This window comes from Mobula hypostoma, chromosome 5 (assembly GCF_963921235.1).
Source record: "Mobula hypostoma chromosome 5, sMobHyp1.1, whole genome shotgun sequence".
In the NCBI taxonomy this organism is placed as follows: Eukaryota; Metazoa; Chordata; class Chondrichthyes; order Myliobatiformes; family Myliobatidae; genus Mobula; species Mobula hypostoma.
The window spans coordinates 168,801,542-168,823,246 of record NC_086101.1 but is presented as its reverse complement, the minus strand read 5'-3'; the positions used below and the strand labels follow the sequence as shown (position 1 = coordinate 168,823,246).

The window sequence follows — 21,705 nt, the reverse complement described above, 5'->3', positions numbered from 1 at the left end:
ACCTGAACAAATGAATGTTTCCAACATTTACTACTTTTATTTTGTACAGAAACAAGGCTGGCAGCATAACTTAATGATTAACTTCTAAATACCAATGTGTTGCTTGTGACAAAAAGCTTAGCTCTGCAATTTCCAGATAATTTTAAATAATTGTGAGCAAGTTCAACAGGACCTAGACCATGAGGAGACGAGGGAGATATAATAAGGAATTTGGATCTGATTGACAATGCATGAAAACCAGAGATGTCATAGACGGATGGTTAAATTTGTGAAGCTGTCGATATAACCGTTGTGACCTTACATCATTTCTTATTTAAACCTGACTGACAGATAAGGCAAAGTTATTTAAAAGGTCTACTGTGACAGGGCTAAGTTTGAATATCTCTATATCTGCTTATATATAGGTACGTAGGCCAAAAGGAATTGGAGGTATTCATGTCATGAACAAGTTAGAAGGGAACAAGTTGGGAGACTGAAGCTGAAAATGATGGCCCACTAGCAATGAAAAAGGTATATAAAAATAGATCTGGAAAAGCTCTAAGAGATCGTACAAGAAATGGTCATTAAGCGCCAGAACAAAGACTGAAGAGTTGTGCTGTCAATAGTTGTCATCATGTAATCCAGCCCAAATATTTTTCCCAAGTATAATTAAGATGCATTTAATTGCCTAATACAAAGACAAGGAACAATTACCGTTTTTTTTATTCCAGCATCTTAATGCCAACAGATATCAGACTGTCCACCACCATGAGTACTGTTTGCTGAGAATCACTGAAGTATATTTCTTGCTGACTGTGAGTGTTCATCTTAGTCGTATTTTGCTTTCAGTCTAACTCAGGGATTCCAATGCACTTGGAAATGATATTCTACCACAAAGACTCAAACAATGTGCACATCACCCCCTGCCCTGGCTGAAATTTTGGCCAATGCTGTACCTAGAACCTACTTGAGTGCCTTAATATCACTCTGTGTAATGCTTTGACAAGCATTTCAAATAATAACCTTCAAATATTATTGCAGGGACCACAAAACAGAACATTCTCCACAAGGTTACAGATCAGGTTCAACTGTGTTCTGATGCCATAGCATTAATTAAGCTGGACCAACGATTGACAAAAATCCAATTTACAGATCTCAAATTCAATGAAAGGAAATTAGCGAAATTCAACTATTCCACCCATCATGCCCACGCCAGCTTTATAAATATTATCCATGCATTAAAAACAATAATGTGCCTCTGTACATGAGACCACATTCAGCCTTTTGCACTCGTACCAGGCTAAAAACCTTTTAAGATGTGCAAAAAGAAAACTGCTATGAAAAGAGAAAGTAACAAAATAAGAAACAGAAACCAGAAGAGCCATCCATTACTTCAAATGCTGAGGTGATCAATCATGAACAGCCTGTTACTTCCTGCACTATCACCATTTTCCTTAATTCCCTGAAACTGAAGGAACCCAATGCTCAAGAGTCTTCCAGGTTATAGATTTCTTCAGGTTCACCATCCTCTAACTGAAAAAGACTCATCCATCCTGAACGGTCTTGTGAGATTGTGACTCCTTATTCCAGGCTGCATGGCTGAGAAAGCATCTTCCTTGCAATCAGCCTATGTATGAGCTTAACGTTCAATCACACCACTTCTTGTTTTCACAAACTCTAGAGAGTACAGGCTTTACCCACTCAATCTCTACTCATACAGCAAACCCACTAACTTCCACTGGAGTAAATTGTACACAATATTTTAGATCTCCCAGTGGCCACACATTTTAATTCCACATCCCATTCCCATTCTGATATGTCTATCCACGGCCTCCTCTACTGTCAAGATGAAGCCATACTCAGGTTGGAGGAACAACACCTTATATTCCATCTGGGTAGCCTCCAACCTGATGGCATAAACACCGACTTCTCAAACTTCTGCTAATGCCCCACCTCACCCTTGTACCCCATCCGTATTTATTTATTTATATACACAAATTTTTTTCTCTCTCTCTCCTTTTTCAGTCCCTCTCACCATACCCCTTGCCCATCCTCTGTGCTTCCCCCCTCCCCCTTTCCTTTCTCCCTAGGCCTCCTGTCTCATGATCCTCTCATATCCCTTTTGCCAATCAACTGTCCAGCTCTTGGCTCCATCCCTCCCCCTCCTGTCTTCGCCTATCATTTTGGATCTCCCCCTCCCACTTTCAAATCTCTTACTAGCTCTTCTTTCAGTTAGTCCAGACGAAGGGTCTCGGCCAGAAACGTTGACTGTACCTCTTCCTAGAGATGCTGCCTGGCCTGCTGCATTCACCAGCAACTTTTATGTGTGTTGCTTGAAATTCCAGCATCTGCAGAATTCGTTGTGTTTACAATATTTTAGATACAGTTTCAACAAGGACCTTCATTGCAATAAAACCATCTGTACTATTTTACTAAAATCCACTCATAATAAGGGCATTTGCCTTGATAATTGCTTGCTTTGCCTACATATTAGCTTTAAATGATCTATGTACAAGCATACTGAGGATCTATTGAACACCAACATTTCCTAATCTGTTAGCATATTAAAAAAATCTGTTCTGTATATTGCGGTTGATGATCTCATATCTGCATATTTTAATGTATCTGAGTTTCCCCGCTCATTTAGCTTGTTCAAATGCTGAAGCCTTTTTTCATCCTCACCTCCTCACAATCCTACAAAGTTTTGTACATCAGCAGAATTAGAAATAAAATATTTGGTCTCCTCTGCCAAATCATTATGACTATTTGGGTCCCCGCCCCTCTAGTACCCCACACAAAGCCTGTTCATGAACAAGTCCCACTTTGCCTCTATTAACTAAACCATGTCGAAGTTGAGTTCATTGTCAAATACACCTGTGCATATATGTACTTGTGTATGAAAAACTTACCTTGCAACATCACAGGCACATAGCATTAGATAAACATTCATAAGAGAAACCAATTACACAAGAACAAAACTGGAACAAAAATGTCTATTGTAGTACAAAGAGGTCATAGAGATCATCAAGGTGTGGTACTGAACCAGTGATTAATGTTGTGTAGATTAGTTTAAGAACCAATGGTTGAAAGGAAGTAGCTGTTCCTAAATTGGTGTTGTGGTTCTTCAGGCATCTGTACCTCCTTCCCAAAGGTAGTTGCAACAAGATGGCATGGCCTGGAAGGTGAGGATCTTTGATAACATATGGTGCCTTTTTGAGGCAGCTCCACATGTAGATGCTACCAATGATATATTGGGCTGAGTTCACTACTCTCTGCAAGTTCTTACAATCCTGTGCATTTGAATTGCTGTAGCTAACCATGATGAAACCAGTCAGGTTATCTTCCGCAGCACAGCTGTAGAAGTTTGAGTGTTCCGCGTCATGCCGAAACTAGAAACACTGGCACACCTCCCATTTATCTCCGGGGCACGGGATAAGTCATCCAATATGATAACATGCAGGAATTCAAAACTGTTGACCCTCTCCATCACTAATCCACCAATGTACAGTAGATTGGCACACATTTGCCTTCTTTCTCCTTCATTGGGAATATATTACTCTGAACTCCATGTGCTCGGCTGGTTGGCCAACACACTGTGTGGAATCTTATAAAAACATAGAATAATATAGCACTGGACAGACCATTCAGCCTTCAATCTTGTGCCAAACATGATGGCAATTTATACTAAATATCCTCCTCCTGTGTATAATCCATATCCTTCTATTCCCTTCAGAGACATGTACCCACCTAAAAGCTTCTAAAACTCCATCCACCGAACTGCTTTCCTCCACTTCTACCACTATAACCCACTGCAGGCACCAACCACTCTCTGCAAAAATAATTGCATTCACATTGCCCATAGCCATGTTTCTTCAAAACTGTGGCAAAGATAATCAGCTTTTTAACTTCTCCAATGCCTTTAACTCAATCAGTTCCTTGTGATTATTTGATCCTCATTTCTGATTTCAAGCAGGTTTTTCTGTGTCTTTTTCCTTACAAACTGTTTAACCTCTCTGCTATTTAATTTTCATTATAAAATCTTTTATTCCCATCTATAGGAATCATATTTATTGATGTTAATCTTTTCCCTTCAGCACACCTATGGTTCCAAGTCTGTTTTTATGTTTCTCCCCAGTTTACTCACATATTTTATTTTCCTTGAAAATGTTTATCATATTATTGTTCTCAAGAATTCATTGATCACAATTGATGACTGATTACATGTTAGACGTTTCTGAATTAATTAAATGCTGCTCACCATGGTTCAAATAATTGTTTCAAATGACCTCAACACTTACAAGTTTAAAAAAAATGGGGAAGTGAATTGGTCACTACTTCTACATTTTGCTCAACATCTTCCTATCTTTCTCAAAGCCTATGAAAAGTATCGAGCACATGATATGAATAACTAAGGTATCTTTCATAGAAGTGATGTCTTCTGATACTTGCGTGTGAAAATTTCCAGAGAAAAACTTTCAAAATGTGCTTTGCACACTCTGAACTGTGTTTCAGCAGGATAGAACCTATAGTCTAATAAGAGAATAGATAATGGAGCGGGTCCAGAGGAGGTTTGCGAGAATGATCCCAGGAATGAAACAATTAATATATGATGAGTATTTGATGGCTCTGGACCTGTACTTGCTGGAGTTTAGAAGTATAAAGAGGACTGTCATTGAATCTTACCAAGTATTGAAAGGCCTAGATACAGAAGATGTAGACAGGATGTTTCCAGTTGTGGGAAAATCTAGGCACAGCCTCAAAATACAAAAAGAGAACAGAGATGAGGAGGAATTTATTTTTATGAGGTGGCGTGTATTCATTGCCACAGATGGGTGTGGAGGCCAAGTAATCGGGTGTATTTAAAGTTGGGATTGATAGGTTCTTGATTAATAAGGGCATCAAAGGTTTAGGGCAGAAATCAGGAGAATAGGATTGAGAGGGAAAGTAAATCAACCACGATGGAATAGTGGAGTAGACTCCAACCGATAGGCTGAATGGCCTAATTCTGCTCCTTTGTCTTAGGGTTTCTTATGATCAGGGGACCATAGGGAACGAAAATGTGTAGGTCCTCTCCAGGTTACAAACACACAATTAATATACTACCGATACACATAAACAAGAATTTGGGAGACCTGCGTGATGGATCAGCCATCTGCACACATCTTCTGCTGTTTGAGAACTTGGTTAGCTGCTGTATTTCCAACTTGCTAAATGTCTGGGTTATGAACAGTACAAAGGAAAGGAATCTTTAAGTTATCTTGAGAAGATCTGTATTAGGCAAACTTGTGATGCTAAAGGCCAACAAACCTCCTGGACCCATTAGCCTGCACCTTGGCGCCTTAAAGAGGACAGGCTGTAGATTAGAATCCAAAGAACTGTGGTGTATTACAGAGAGGAGTGTAAGGACAAATGCAATGCCACTTTTCAAAAAAGGAAGAAGGCAAAACAGGAAATGTAAGCCAATTAGCCTAATATTTACCATTGGGAAATGCTCACATCTGTTATGCCAGAACATTTAGAAATCATAGGACAATCAAGCAGAGTCGACATATTTTTAAATAGTATTTGACAAATTAGCTCAAGTTCTCAGGAGTCTGGTGGATACTTCCAGAAGATATTTGTTTAGGTGCTACATAAAGGATTGCCACACTGAATGGTACTGTATGTGGTTGGGGGTAGAGATATAAACTGGTCTAGATTGATTCCTAGGGTGAGAGGATTAAGGTGGGAAGATAAGCTGACCCTACATCAGAATCAAGTTCATTATCACTGATTATGCTACAAAATAACAAATTCCACAGCAGTGTAAGGCATACATTCACTATAAAAAATAAAAATAAATAAGTAGTATTCTAGACAAATAATGAGTTAGTGTTCATTCACTGGAACACAGAAACATGAAAGGTGATCTAATTGAAACAAACCATGGGCATTGGCAGGGAGCACATTAGTGGAGTTTTCCCTGGTGAGGTAACTTAGAACTACACAGCTTGGCTTCAGAGTGGATGGGGAGGTCACCCTTTTCAGCCAGAATCAAAGTGGGGTTACAGGTCTTTGGCACACTCTACCATAGGAACTCTGGAAGTGGAATTATTGAATATATTTAAGGTGGAGGTTGACTCATTTTTGTACAACAAAGTCAGAAGTTTGGGGAGAGAGCAGGAAAAGTGTGTCAGAGGTTAAAATGATCCAGCTATGATTTGAATGCATGGTGTAACAATCTTACAGGGACTGATTACCCTATTCTACTTCTGTCCCCATGTACTTGCACTCAGAAGTAACAGGACAAGAGAGAACTAACAGGAAAACAAATGCAGAAATATTAACTGAGCAAGCAGTGAAATAACCCACATTGAACAGAATCTTTCTATCAATTGTATATGGAATATCATCCAAACAAGGATGCATTTATTTAAAGGTTTAATCAGCAAGAGTGCAACTTACCCATCAGTGCCAAGCCAAGCACCACCCTCTTGCTTTCCTCTCCTTCTTAGCAATAAAGGTCTCATGGATCACACTGTAGGCTAGGGCTGATGAGCATATATACATAACATGACAAATAAGCTACTTAGTCAAAGTTCAAGGTAAATTTATTAGTCAAGTACGTACATGTTACCGTACACTACCCAGAGATTCATTTTCTTGCAGGCATTCACAGTAGAACATAGAAATACAATAGAATCAATGAAAAACTACACACAAAGACTGGCAAGCAACCAGTGTGCAAATGAAGACAAACTGTGCAAATAGAAAAAAAATGATAATAAAATAATACTGAGAACACGAGTTACAGAGTTCTTGAAAGTCAGTTCATAGGTTGTGTTCCATGATTAGTTCAGTGATAAGATAGTTGATCTTATTATGATCTTATTAAATGGTGTGAAGTATCTTCCACTATTTAATAAGACCATCACCAAATTCTAATTTAGATTCCATTGCTTTAGCATGGCCACTTCTCACCCCTTAAGAATCTACCAACCTGCTTTAAAAATACTCAGAGGCTCAGCTTCCAGTGCCTTTTAAGGAAGGACATCCTCAAACAGCAACCCTCAGAAACAAGTGGCCTCATCTTGGCATTAAATCGGCAATGCCCAACTTTTAAACACTGCTGATAATCCTAAGGTATTATTTACCAGAAGTCCCTGATCCCTGCTGCCTCAACACTAGAACAGATATTGGCACCTTGGTGAACTGCATGGATTCACAGATGGCAGAAACAAAGAAATATGGCAAGAATCATCCCACAGACCACTTGGTAAAGGGCAAGGCACTTCCCAGGCCATGCTGAAAAGATCAGAAGGGTGGACTTCGGGAGCCTGGCTACGAAATGAGATTGGTTTTCTTCATAAAAGCAGTTGTGCAAGGGGTTTTAGGAAACAACTGGGAGGAAGGTTCAATGCTGTGGTTGAAAATATTAAGGAGTTTGCTTTCACCTTGCATGGCATTATCTCACACGCCATCACAAATCTTTACAGAGCAAGTCATCTCATGCAGAGTCTTTTCCTGTATCAGAGGGAAAGATGACCTACAGTCCAATAGAGACAGTGGAGCTGGGGAATCATGTAGCTCTGATCCTGCACCTTTAGCACCACTTTGGGCTGAAGGGCTGGGGTCAGAAATTCAGTAGAGCCAGCTGCTGGTGAAGGGCTCGCTTGCTGTTGTAGAGCCTCCATGCCAAATTAATCTGGAATTACTAGTTCTGGTCACCTCAAGACTTCCCATATGAGCACTACACACACCAAAGGAAAATGCCATTGTAACAGTCTCCTGCTGAGGATTCCAAGGGCCAGAATGACAGCCTTCCCCATGAGCTCTTCCAATCCATCTTCTGGAAACTAGATGGCTACAAAAATACAGTCAGTAATGCTTTTAACACCAGGCTAGACAGAAACTTTGGAGATCCTTCGATTGACCTGTAGTAAACATGATGCCAGGCTGACAAACACATCACCTTTCCCATTGTCAGCCTGGTATCTCACTTGTGCACTACAGATAGCCTTGAAGTAGCCAAAGTCATAGTCAACATCTTTGTTTTAAAAAAAAATCAACAACAAAAAGGATGCAGACTTTATCATGATAGACACTGGCAAACTATGGCTGCTAAGATTAACAACAGATGGCACTGTGCTGAATTCTATCTCAAAAAGTCACACTTGACTTATGGGGTGTATGAGCTAGGGGGAAAATCCACAGGCAATTAAACAACCTCTATCCCACTCACTGCCCTCCCATAAACTCCCCTTATAATTACAGTCTTTCCAATTAGGATGAGTAGATAGACACTATTTAAAACAGCAGTCTCAACAAAGAAAGTGAAAATAGCACCTGCAGTAACCCAAGGGTTTGATGGAAATAAATAAGCAAAAATAGAAGCAAATTCCAAGCTGAACATTCATTCATGGATGGATGCTGACCCATTAATCTGAAGGGGTTTCAAGTGAATCAGTCAATAACTGATGCTGATCCCGTGAGGTTTCACTGAGAAATTGGGTCTGGAACCCAATTACAATTAGGATGCCTATTTGCATATATTAATTACGCACCTGGGTACGTCTGGCAGGCACCTCAACCATCTCAATGAAGAGAACAATTAAGGCACGTACCCAGAAGCATTACAACAGGAACACAATGCCAAATCAATTACTTTAAAAACTGACTCATTGCAATTAAGCCACAACTTTCAGGTGCTCTGACTTTTTAAGGTTCATTTTATCATCTGTGCCATGCTAATACCAATAAATTCCATTTTTGTTTCTCAACACTATTAATAACTTTGTTAGTTTACCTTGTATTCATCATATACTAACAAATATTAGAAGAGTGTTTTTATATTATTTGCCTCCTGTAGTTCGAACCACATTGAAAGCACATTGTGCACAGAAGGACAGAAATAATTATCAGAAACTGTTAACTTTTGCGAAACAAAGATGCGCATAGGCATAGTTATCATTTGTACCATCTTTGTTATACCCTCGACTGAAGTTCAATTTAAGAAAAATGTCGGTACACATTCAGAATGCAGTAAACTGATGCAGGAAACAGAGGAAAAAAATATTGGTAAATGTCTTTTGTCCACCAGCATAGCGTGGGGCACAAGGGAAATAGGAAGAGCAGAACATATACTTCCTTGGAGAAAAATATACAGACCTTCACCTCATGTATAGCACTATCATACCTGGGTGGTAACACTGAGGACAAATGAGGGACTTACAACCACAACAATTAAAAGAACCAAATGGCTGCTTACAGAAAGTAGGTTCTGATCTGGAGTTCAAAGCAGGCACATTTCATCATGCAAACTAACAGCAGGAACATGCCACTTTAGCTCCTCAAACCTCATCTACCACTTAACAAGATCATGGTTGATGTGAAGCTCAATTCCATATTGTGTCTACCCAGAATTACCTTTCACTCCTTTGCCTATCAAGAATCCATCTGTTTCTATCTTAAAAATACTTAAATATATTGCTTTCATTGTCCATTGAGAAAGAGTTCCAAAGATTTTTGGCACTCAAAAAAATTACCTCATCTGTTCTAAATGGCCTAGCACTTATTTTAAAAAACGGTGATTCCGAGACCTTGATTCTTCTGCGATGAACATCCTCTCTGCGTCCATCGTGACAGGATCTCACAATTCTCAATAGATTCTTAGTACTCATGGTAAAGAATTATGTTCCAAATCCCGATACAATATTCTTAAGAAAATCTTGTATCGAGAGTTTTAGATATGTTCTTCCTCACATGTGGAAATATTCTCTTGGAATCACTCCACAAAGCCCTTCATAATTTTGAAGATCACCCCTCATCATTCCTTGCAAGTGTAAGCTGGCCAATATTCACCTTTGGGTTAACGTTTATGGGGAGTACAGGTGGTAGTGTGTTCTGGATCATCAAAAGACACAGCAAGATGAAACTCTCCAGTCCAGCACCCATGTGACTTAACTACTGCCAGACCCAGAAAAGGGGCCCAGTCATCTTCCTCTGAACAAAAGTATTCCTTAAGCATAGAAATGGCCCATGTTATGCAAGGTTTTTGAGAAATGTCTGTAACTCAAAGATTCTAAGGTCAAAAATTCTATCAGCTGATGGTGCCAAAGTCACATCAGTAGGTTAATTAATCACACACTAAAACAAATATTAGTTAATTTTAGATCTTAGTTAGGGTTTAATTAGTTAATTAGTACAAGTTTGTACCACAGATTCAAAACATGCTGAACCATGGGAGTTGCCAAACCACAAAGCTCCAACATGAACGGCTAACTGCCATCAACATGATAACTTGGGTATTAACATTTTCTGAAATGATGTAGAGCTTAAATCTGTAAATTTCATAAACCTACTCCACTATTCATCCAAGTCATCGCTGATCTTCTATCTCATCTTCCTGCACTATGCCCTTAACCCCTTAATACCAAGACATCGATCAGTTTCTGTTTTGAATTAACTCAATGCGCAAGCATGTTTCCATGTCGAAAATTCCAAAGATTCATCAATATTTGTGTGAAGTTAGTTCTCCTCAATCCAATTCTAAATAGCCCCATATTTTCAAAGCAACTTCCCTGGTCTTAGACTCCTTAACCAAGGAAGAACACAGACCTGGTCTACTCACTCAAGTCTCTCCTCTTTTGGCAAACCCATATTCCTGGAACAATCCAAGGGATATTGTCTTCATTCCCCCTATAGAAAGTACATCCTTTCTGAGTCATGACAATGTTACATACCCTGTAACTGGGTTGCCAAACCAGCAGAAATGGATCACTCAGTTAGAGTCTGGATTACTAGAACTAAGAAAGTTTTATTAAAGAAACAAGCAACACAGTAATCGAAAGGATAATAAATGCAACAGTTCAGCAATGATAAACACACATGTGCACAGAATTAAGATAACAGCATCAATCAAGCTCTATCGTTGTCTAGGGGTAAATGACCAATTTCAAAGTGACACAAAGTTCAGTCCAATTTAGTTCAGTTCGCAGTAATCGTTGCCATGGCGATGGACAACGTGGGGGGAGGGAGAGAGAGAACGAGAATGACTGATCATTCAGAACGGCTTCCACTCACAGACCGGTGATATGGCTCACAAGCAGCTTTCGGGCGAGTCCTTTGTGATGTCACCTGAGGTCACCAACTGTGACCCCTCCTCCAGATGCGGTCGATCCTCTGCAGTGAACCCGGCACCCAAGCGAGGGTGGACTCACACCGGGTTCCCGCTGATCGTACCTTTCCACCCTGTGCGTTTATGGCCCGGTACTTCCCACCGACTTGTGAGAGGCGCACCGCTTCCAGGGTCTCGTTACCTCGGGTGTCGTGTGTGTCCTGCCTTAGCGAACCTGTCCCTTTTTATCCCCCTGCTGGGGTATCGCCTGTCCATCACTTCAAACAGTTCAGGGTTCAAAGGGGGAGCCGCTCTAGACAATACCCAGACTGATGGCTCCTTCATTAACATCTCCAAATGCTGCTTCATTGTTCCTTATCTCTCCCTCCCCTGAGGACAGGTGGCAGACCAACTGCTGATGCCACTGGTGCTAGCCCAGGCCAGCAAACATCTTAATTTATGTGTATTCTCGTCACAACAACCTAAACTGTGCACTATACTTGTGGGTGCAGTCCTGTATAATTGCTGCAAACAATCCTTACCGTTGTAGTCAAATCTTCTACTAAAGGCCAAGTTACCATTTGCCTTCTGAATCACCTACTGTAACTTAACTGCACATTGGCTTTAAGTACATTCACACTCAGGTCCAGTGGTACATTAACACTAATTACTCAGCATTTCAAAAATATTCCTTTTCAGTTACATACACCAAAATGGATGAGCTAGCAATTTCCCACAATATATTCCATCTGTTAATGTTTTACATATTCACTGTGTCCATTTCTCCTTAAAACCTCTTTACATCCTCCTCCCTGCACACAATCTTGCCTCATTTAGTCTCCCTTGAGTCTCCCCCGCCAAGAATAATGGTCTTCGGATGTCCCCAAGGCTTTGGCAACATTTATTCTTTTGCAAATACAAACATTGTTGTAATGCGCGCAGGAATGCCAGCCATCTGTATAAAGTCCAACTGAATAGTAAGTGGAATAAATAACTAATCTGTTTACTATTCGTAGTTTTGAGCAAGAAATATTTTGTGACACATTGAGAGAAATCTCCCTCTCACCTTCTCAGAACGTAATCACCATCAGTTGATTTCTGACAATTCCTTGGCTCATGAGAACAGATCTTCAGTCTTTTACAAGACATAACACCAATGCTGACAAGATGCTAAATTACCTTATGTGCTCAAATCCAGGAGCATAGCTGAATCACCCAAATTTCACAACAATTGATCTGAAGACAGAGGTAGGTAGATAATAGGTAAAGGAGTAAAGATTTACTGGGGTAGACAGGAATATGACAAAGTTCAAGTTATTAACAGATTAGCTATAAATGTTCCTGAATGACAGAGCGAGCTTGAGGAAACGAGTGGCCTACTCCTGCTTTAATACTTAGGTCCATCTGTTGGTATGTAGGCAGCAGGCAAAAAGATGAGTTCAGTCCTGAAGGGATGATCAAAAAATTTTCTCTTTTCTGGGACTTGAACTTGGTAACAAGGAACATAATTATACCTGCATATCTTTAAATAAACATACAATGCCTTTGAAAGGGTAAAGCATTTGCTCGTGTTATGATGAAAGCACAACTTTTGTTCGAGAAAATGAGCACTGTCCTTTCTCTGTGGTTGGCTCAGTGGTGAGAGGTGGAGGAAATCAGGTGTTACTTTCACTCTGATGAAAATGCAAACCCTGTGCCATAATGTTAAAACAAAGAACAAACCAGTAAAGAGTTCCTCTTAACAAAGGAATGAGGACTTGTTTATGAGAACATATAACATTAAGAATGAGAGTCTCTTAATGGTAGAATAGTTTTAGTAGGAAACAACCAACTGATTTTCAGGAATTCCAGGTTTGATAATTAAAATTAATTATTTGAATTAGAATAAGAGATTTGATCACTCAGCTATTCAGAACATTCTGATGAAAGGTCATCAGCCTGAAATGTTAATTTAGATTCCATCTCCACAGATGCCATGTACCCAAGTACTTAATGCAAATTCTTCTTTTATTTCCTTAAGAATGACTGGCAAACTTAAACTGAAGTGAATCTGGTCAAAAATCATTTAAATAAAAAAAGGTGATGGAAGGGTTTGTTGGAGTTCAACATCAAGCACAAGACGTCACAGTAACATGGTCTTACAGAATATAAACTCGATCCACTAAGTCCATGCCTGCTTCAAACATTTATTTTTACCAGTTGCACTTTATTTTTCCTTTATTCCCATCAATTCACCTTCCACACTGGATTCCACCATGCACCAACGTACACAGGCCAACTAACCCTTCCAACTGGCATGCCTTGAGAGAATGGGACCAAGCCAGAGCATCTGTGGTCGCACAGAAAACATGCAAACTCCACACGGACAGCATTGGTAGTCAGGACTGCTCACTCAGCTTTACGGCTTCCATCATTCTACCTCATTTAGTTAGTCTTCCATAAAAATGAGCAAAATCTCTGCAAAGGTAAATCTATTGCTCCCAGAGAACCAAAAATATTGGCTCTTTAAAGACTATGACTCATTGCTCATAAGAGAAAAGGCCACAGCAAAACTGAACATTTAAGAACTATTTCTTATATACAAGGAAATTTTCCAATGAGTAAAGCATATTTCCATAGCTCAAAGCAAATTATTTATCAACAAGAAAACCACAGCCAGTTTTCTTTCCTCTGTTGGCCACTGCCCTCTTTATTGTGATAGTCAAGCAACATTCCAAAGCATCAGTACTGGATGTCATATAATTTTGGAAATTTAACTATAAACTAGTGAACTAAACATTTACCTCCAAATCTCAGATACAAATTAATGAGACAATCATTTGAATTGGCATTAAACATCCAAAAGTTAAAGGTCAGAGTAACACACATACAAAATGCTGGAGAAACTCAGCAAATCATGCAGCATCTATGGAGAGGAATAAAGAGCCAACATTTCTGGCAGAGACCTTTCATCGGGACATTATGAAATTGAGCACATTACATAATAGAGGATAATGGTCTATCAACATAATTGTATGTGGCCTTTTGTCAGTATATTGTACTAATGGTAATGTGCAAAATTAATTCATTTATTCTTGATGAGAATCTGGACAACAAGCAGTTTAAACAGCTATAACTCAAAGCTGCAATTGTTTCTTTGTAAAAGTTAACTAAATATTTATTCTAGAGTAAGAAAGCAAATATCTTTTCCTGTCCGTCACCTTATGTACAAGACACTCCTGTGCCTAGTTTCATTTTATGAATATACAATCAATTTATCCAAGTTATCTTATATATTTATATTTATTTTGTTTTAATTATCGTGTTCTTTGTCTTATTGTCTTTTGTTTTGCGTGCTGCAACGGATCCGGAGTAATAATTATTTCGTTTTCCTTTACACTTGTGTACTGGAAATGACATTAAACAATTTTGAATATCTTCACACATCTACTGACTACAAGTTCCAACATCTCGGGCAACAACAAATAGTGGCATGCAGCGTTCGTGACAATTTTCCTTTGTCGCTGTACATTGCCTGCATCGAGCAACGACTCAGCCCGAGCAGATCTGGGAATGATTCTAGTAGAAAGGTTAACTGAACAATTGATTACTTTCTGTCGGAGATTACATATTTTAAAATGGACTTTAGCCATTTAGCGAAGTTTGCAGTGAGAAATAAAACAAATTTTGAGTTTTAGTTGACTGTTAATCAGGCGAAAACTGTCAAAGCCATTTTTCGTGGCTTAGTGCAATATTGCTGGATGGAACGAATACTATTGTCTCTACATATACCACAGGTTCACCTCAGGCTATAGCAAACAGATGCACGAAACAAACACTGCAGCGATAATATCTATCAATTAGGAATGTCATCTTACGCACGCAGTCAAAACAAAATGAATCATAGAATCGAGACATCGGTCTAAGTTCATAAAACAGGGTCGTATGTTTCTTATGGTTTTAAATTTTTGATGAGGTTTCACCTTACTCGGGGCAAGGTTGTTAACGTACAGTTGAACGTCTCAGAGCTCCAAATGTTTGATTGGACGGTCAGTATTGTACATATATTTCGACAAAGTGCCCAGTACAAATTGTTCTTTGAACTCCTTCTCGCCGAAAAGCATTCAACGGTATGTGGTAGTTTCGGCATTGATCGACGTTCGAGACCCCCGAAAAGGTGACGGGGTTCATGAACTACAGATATCAATCGTATTAAAACATCCCAGATCAATGATAAATATCGAAGCATAAAGAGCGGCAGTTTCGTTATAGTAGATGTATTACTGCCAGGACAAATGTTTCCACGATCCGGGTGCTTCTGAGCTTAATTATGTAGAATTTCTCTTCCCTTCCCTCCCACCCACCCACCATCGAGGAGCAAGACTCGTAATTTCTCCTTACCTTGATGCAGAAGGAGCGACAGACCACCAGCCGGACCAGGTTTAATTCGAGGATCTCCACAGCTGATGTCCCAAGCGCGGCAGCCCGAGTGTGTGCAGCATGTGAACCAGAGAGGCTGCAGTCTGTGTGGAGCCCAGATAAATCACACACCTGCTTCTCTAGTGGAGTCTGTCCAAATAAAGCAGCAATGTACATAAAAAGTGTCAGAGCAAGGGCTACACCCTCCTACTTGGTCAGCACTCGTAGACAACAGACATACTGTTAAGGTAACATTACAGCCAAACGCTCCGCTACCACACACAACACAGCCTGTGTTCCGTGATAAATGAATTGTTCCTTCGTGTTACAGATTATTTCCTTCTTTCTCCCCAGATTTAGTTCAGAAGCACCAATCGTCAGACTGATTTTTAAGCATTTGCTGGTATTGTGTAACACACGATTTCAAGACTTCTCAGCTCCCCTCCTCTATAGATGATTTTATTGCAGGAAAAAGAATATTATTCCAATGCATTCCCATAACCAAAATGGCTGCTCCCTTTCAGCAAAGCTGCAGAAATCCCATTGGTTTACCATTGGCTTTTTGTAACCATGACAACGAGCAACAGAGAGATTTGCGCTGCAGGCATGGCAGATCATGTGCTGGTAAGAGGGAAGAATAGAATAGTAGATCTTCTGTCTCTTTTATACGCGCACAAAAAAAAACTTTGTGAGGTTTATTCACGGTTTAAGCCAAGCTAAAATATTCACATCAGGAAGCTATTAATATGTGACAGTTCTGAAATCCCTCAGTCTCAAGACTGACTGAAATACTTTGCTGTTACTCATTATGCACACGGCTTTTAAAGCAATCGTGCATTAGGGGTGACGTTGCATTGTAGTTTATTATTATATCATAGCATAGTTAAGGAAATTTTGCTCACATTTTACGTTAAAAGTAATCTGTTTCAGGGAATTTTTTGAAGCTACCAAAATATTCTTTGACAAAACTGGCTAGAATTTACCCAAATATTTTAGCCAATTGTTCGAAAATTTTGCATACATGTGTCTCAGCTATAATTTCATAGAATTATTTTAACTGTTTATGGAAACAATGCAGGACGCTTTACTCTCTCACAGCCAACAAGGTAGATTGGTTGATTAGAGGGAAGGAGTCTTTCGCTAAACAAAGGCTTCCTCCCTATATTATGAGTTCACTCAGGAATTAGTATTCGAACAATAGATGCACACGCCCGCCTCTTAAACAATTTTCATAGCAATGTCAATGGATTGTTATTGTAAATCCGCATGTCTTCCTCTCATGCTGTTCATATACCCTACTTTATACTGAATTTTAAAACAGGGTTACCCAATCTTGTTTAAGTAGTTGACAGAAATAAGATATCCAATTTTCAACCGCAGAAATTATGTAATTAATCTCCAAAGCTTTTTGGATCAAGGCCTAATTTTGTGTAATTTGTAAGTAATTATTGCTCAATTTGAAAAGTCTTTTTTACAAACTAATAAGTATCAAATATTTATTCACATCAAAAAGCTAGATTTCAATTTAAATGTTTATAGAATGCCCTATATACCACAACAAATTGAATTGGAATACGAATCTTCTTGAGATTGGTTGACAAGTGATGACGTTTCAGGGACTAGGCTTGTGATACATTTCTTTTGGGTCACTGCCCATGTTGGGGTTGAAAGAAACAAGGTGGCAGACATTCTACTCCAGCAATCACTTAAAATTAATGATATAAATGTGATGCCTTTGCATAAAAGGAAGGTGAAAGCTAAAATTATGAAGTCTATTTGGTCACTGCGGCAACAAAATCGGGATAAGGAAATGAAAGACTGGCATTTATAAAAAAAATTCTGAGGATGGTGGGAACTCAACTGAGGGATTAGTATAAAAGTAGGGCAGAAGTTATACTTACACTTTTATGTCTTAGACATACTAAATTGAATAATTCCTTGTTCAGAATTAATATGCCAGACACTCCTTTTTAAGGATTATATTATTAGGTTAGATTAGATTATGAGGACACTCAGTCCTTGTTTATTATCATTTAGAATGGACAAGGAGTGGGCTTGTTAAGAAATGGTACAGCATATATTGTTTGAATGCAGTTGCTATGAGGTGCAAAGGTAACACCTAATTGCTAAATTGAGATCTTTGAGACAGACAGAGTTTAACATGGAAAAACATAGAAAACATACAGCACAATACAGGCCCTTGGGCCCACAAAGCTGTGCTGAACATGTCCCTACCTTAGAACTACCTAGGCTTTACCCTTAGCCCTCTATTTTTCTAAGCTCCATGTAGCCATCCAGGAGTCTCTACTTCCAAGCCCCTTAAAATTATGCCCTCTCGTGCTGGCCATTTTAGCATAGAACATTTGTTAAAATATCACTGCCATTGTAATGTATTTAAGTGTGTATTTCACTTTCTGAGAAGCATTAGACTTTTGATATTATTTGAGTTTTTTTTATTGGGTGGTGGGAATTTAGTGGGTGTACTTCCAGTCTCTTTGCTCCACACTCCAACTCAGTAAATGGCGGTAATGCACCTTATGTTGGTCAGCCAACCACCATTAAACTTTACAAGAAGAAGGAATAGAATGAACAGATACTTCACTGACATCCTCTGCAACATAATGTATATACTAAAGGAAACCTCTCCAAATATGCTTAAATTAATGCTTTACTAACAGTCAACTAACTATTGCAGAAGTATTCTAGTTTTGGTGGACTAAAATATGAAATCCATTGAAAGCCAGGTCCAACCACTACTCTTTACTGAGCTTCAATATTCCTTAAAGTATGTTTGTGTTATTATCAATGCCAACATTTGGTGGCCAACTCAAGTAGAGACAGTGGGCTTCCCTCCTGGCCAACAATATTCTGGGAGAAGGGTTCTCAATTCTCAAAAGGTTCCAAAATAAAATCCATAAGACTGACAAATTCAGAATAGCTGCTCTAGTTTTGATCTTGTTGCTTCTTCACTAGGCAGGGCACATGCATGGACGTCAGACACATTCAGAAGGAACACTCTTGGCTTCATAGTTGGTCAACAATTGCTATATACAAGGGTTGTATTTGTTAAGTGATTGAATTGTGGTTACACGTCAAGTCATTGCCAGCTGTGAGGAGCCATCTATTTTCAGCCCATTCCCCTGGACTCGTGTAAAAATATTTTTCTCTTATACTCAATCTTTCATTGACTATTTCAATTTTACTTACAAGAGGAAATGTCATAATAATTGCAGATCACAGGCTAAAGATTTTATCCTTCTGCTTTCATTCTGTTAATTTTCACTTTAAATTCATGCTCCCTTTATCATTCAGTCAAACACTATGTATCTCTATATATTCCATCTAACTGAGCATTACCATGTACCTCAGTCAGGTCACTTCTCAGCTTTCTTTACCTCAAATTGTTCTAACCCAATTTCTCCAGTGTAGCATTGAAGCTGAAATCCCTCATTCAAGGAAGTAATCTAGTTACCTTAGCGGTACCCTCTCCTTTACAACTTTCATCAGGAGTGGTGATCAAAACTGGATCACAACTCAAGTTGTGGACTAGCCAGCATTTTATAAAGCTCCAGAAAACACCCTCAATATGAAGCCAGCATGGGATATGTTTTATTAACCATTCTGCCAGCATGTCCTCATGCTTTCAAAGAATTGTGCACCGACTGTATATACATAGACTTTTATAAAGATATAAACAAAACCATTTGATGAAAGTTGATGGAACCAGTTGATGGAAGAACATTGAAGATTACAGTGGAGACTGGAGATGTTGGAGTCTGGAGGAACAAACGATCTGCTGATTACAGAATAGAGAAGGGTACAGGCTAGCACGGGAACAGGCCCTTTAGCCCACAACATCTCTGCTGACCATGAAACCAAATGAAGATAATTCCACCCCCTGCACACGATCCATATTCCTCCAGTTTGTACACGCTCATGTGCTTTTCTAAAATGCCTCTTAAACATTACCGTATCTAATAATTTTACAAATTTCTGTTGGGTCTCCCCTCAGCCTTTGATGTTCCAGAGAAAATAATCCAAGAAAATTCAAAAGGTAGATAATGTCCATTGATTCAGAGATAAATTTTAAAAGTAGGCCTGTTACTGTAATCTTTTTATTTTTTGTCTCTGTGTACGAAGTATGGTGGCTAAACATGTTACCTGCATCGAGGCCTGGGTTAATCAGAGAGAACTTGAGTTCAAATAATGCTGTATTAATCTAAAAATGTTTCAAATGTCCTTTGGGAATATTTAATTCTGATTTAGCGTAATTAACCTGGGCAGTCTGTGAAATGATGTGCGCACTTTGTTGCTTACACAGGACTTCTCTGTGCCACCATTGAAAGCACTCAAGCACCTTCACTCCATCTGCAACAGGCTGGATTTCCCAATGACCAACCATTTTAATTCCACTCCCCATTCCACTTTTATAATGTCTTTTCAGATTTGCAAGTGACCTGTACTACCTAGCAGAGAGGGTTTCAAGATTTGAAGAAGGTGCTTGCTCTGTCAAGATCAACAGGCAGGACTTCCCAGTGGCCACCCATTTTAATTCTACATCCCATTCCCATTCTGGGATGTCAGTACATGGGCTTCCCCCACTGTCATGATGAGACCACTCTCAAATTGAATGAGTAACACCTCGTATTCTGCCAGGGTAGCCTTCAACGTGATGGCATGAACATTGATTTCTTTAACTTCTGGTAATCTTTCTTCCCTCCCTATTCTCTCCTTTTCAATTCCCCATTCTGGCTTGCCTCGTACCACTTCTCTTCTTGTCATTTGCCTATCATTTCCTTCAGGTGCCCTCCTCCATCTCTTTCTTCCATGGTCCATTCCCCTCTGTGATCAGATTCTTTCTTCTTCAGCACTTTAACTTTTCCACCTATCACCTCCAGCCTTTTCTCTTCGTTCCCCCTCCCCCACCCACCCGCCTTCCCCTTCACTTGGTCTCACCTATCACCTACCAGCTTGCACTCCTTCCCGTCTCCCACTCCACACCTTCTTATTCTAGTTTCTTCCCATCCTGATGAAGGGTCTTGGCCCGAAACGTCGACTATTTATTCATCTCCATTGATGCTGCCTGACACTACAGATAAAGATGCCATACAGTCAATCGTAGGGTTAAATAATTCCTCTTCCCCTCCTCTTCCATAGTAATAGTGCAAATTCTTACCAGTGTATTGCTATACAACACTGTGAAGAATAGGTTAAAAGTAAAATTATAAGACATTTTCCACAAATTTTCTACTTGGGCTGAGGTTGCCGCGGTTACAGTTTGCAATGCTGAAATTGCATTTAACTTAAAAACAGATTCACACTCAATGAACAGTATTACATGCTGTTTTGTAGTGTCAGCAGTATTTAGAGAACGTGGCGCAGAGTAGCCTGCTTACATACATTTGCAACTGTTTAGAATCGTGGTTGATTTTAGATGTAATAATAGCAGAACTATTGGTGCCATCCTGGTGAACCACTGACTCTCACAGACCCATACGCTTTTAATGGACTCCTTATGGGATGTACCTCAGCCAAAGATAAATGAAAAACCCCAAATGAATATTCTCTTTTTTTGACCATCAGCCATACTAAATCCTGCAGAAGGCAGGAGGTAACCTCGCTCTTAAATTGTGAGCTGAAATATATTTTCTTGAACATTTATATTGCACAACTTCCAATGATTTAACATTAAATCCATGCGCATTAATACAGCATCTCCACACTCACCTAAATGAATTCAATCTGGCTTCAATTTAGTAGAAGCTGTATCTGACAGTGAAACCATATTAATTGGATTGAAACCAAATTCAATATGAACCTTCAGCCATTTGGAAATATTTTGTACTTTCATTTTCACCTTTTCAGTCTTAGTTAAGCGCCATTTATTAGCACTAAGAACACAAGTATCATTCAGCTGTTGCGATTTATCTGCACAGGCATGTGAAAAATCCATACCAAATAGTGTGTTTAACTCACCAAAGAATGAAGCAGAGCCAACAGTATAATTCAAGATCAATCGTAAAATCACCCAGAGGAGGTAGAGGCCTCAGACGCATTATCTGCACTATACCAGTGCAATTTCAATTAGACTTGTTACCCAATGTCATCGGGAACGCATACCACCTGCTGATACTTTTAATACCCAGATAGAAGTACATTTTTCCAGGGAATTCCCAAGCCCAAGTAACATGAGAAGAGCCTGAATAACTATGGAAATCAGCCTCACCACCAGG

The 21,705-nt window shown here is 39.3% G+C and overlaps 1 protein-coding gene across 5 annotated transcripts in view; it reads right to left on the bottom strand.

Moving 5' to 3' along the window:
• LOC134347160 (sorbin and SH3 domain-containing protein 2-like) overlaps nt 1–21,705 on the bottom strand; it is a 465,962-nt gene that overhangs the window by 270,486 nt on the left and 173,771 nt on the right. For 3 of the 5 annotated variants that reach the window (XM_063049383.1, XM_063049384.1, XM_063049381.1), the window contains exon 1: nt 15,455–15,987. The exons of 1 other annotated variant lie outside the window; for it this stretch is intronic. The gene's annotated coding sequence lies outside the window, so the exon portion shown is untranslated. Of the gene's footprint in view, nt 1–15,454; nt 15,988–16,024; nt 16,152–21,705 lie in introns of those variants that run through there. One more of the 5 variants, XM_063049380.1, reaches the window with a different exon arrangement.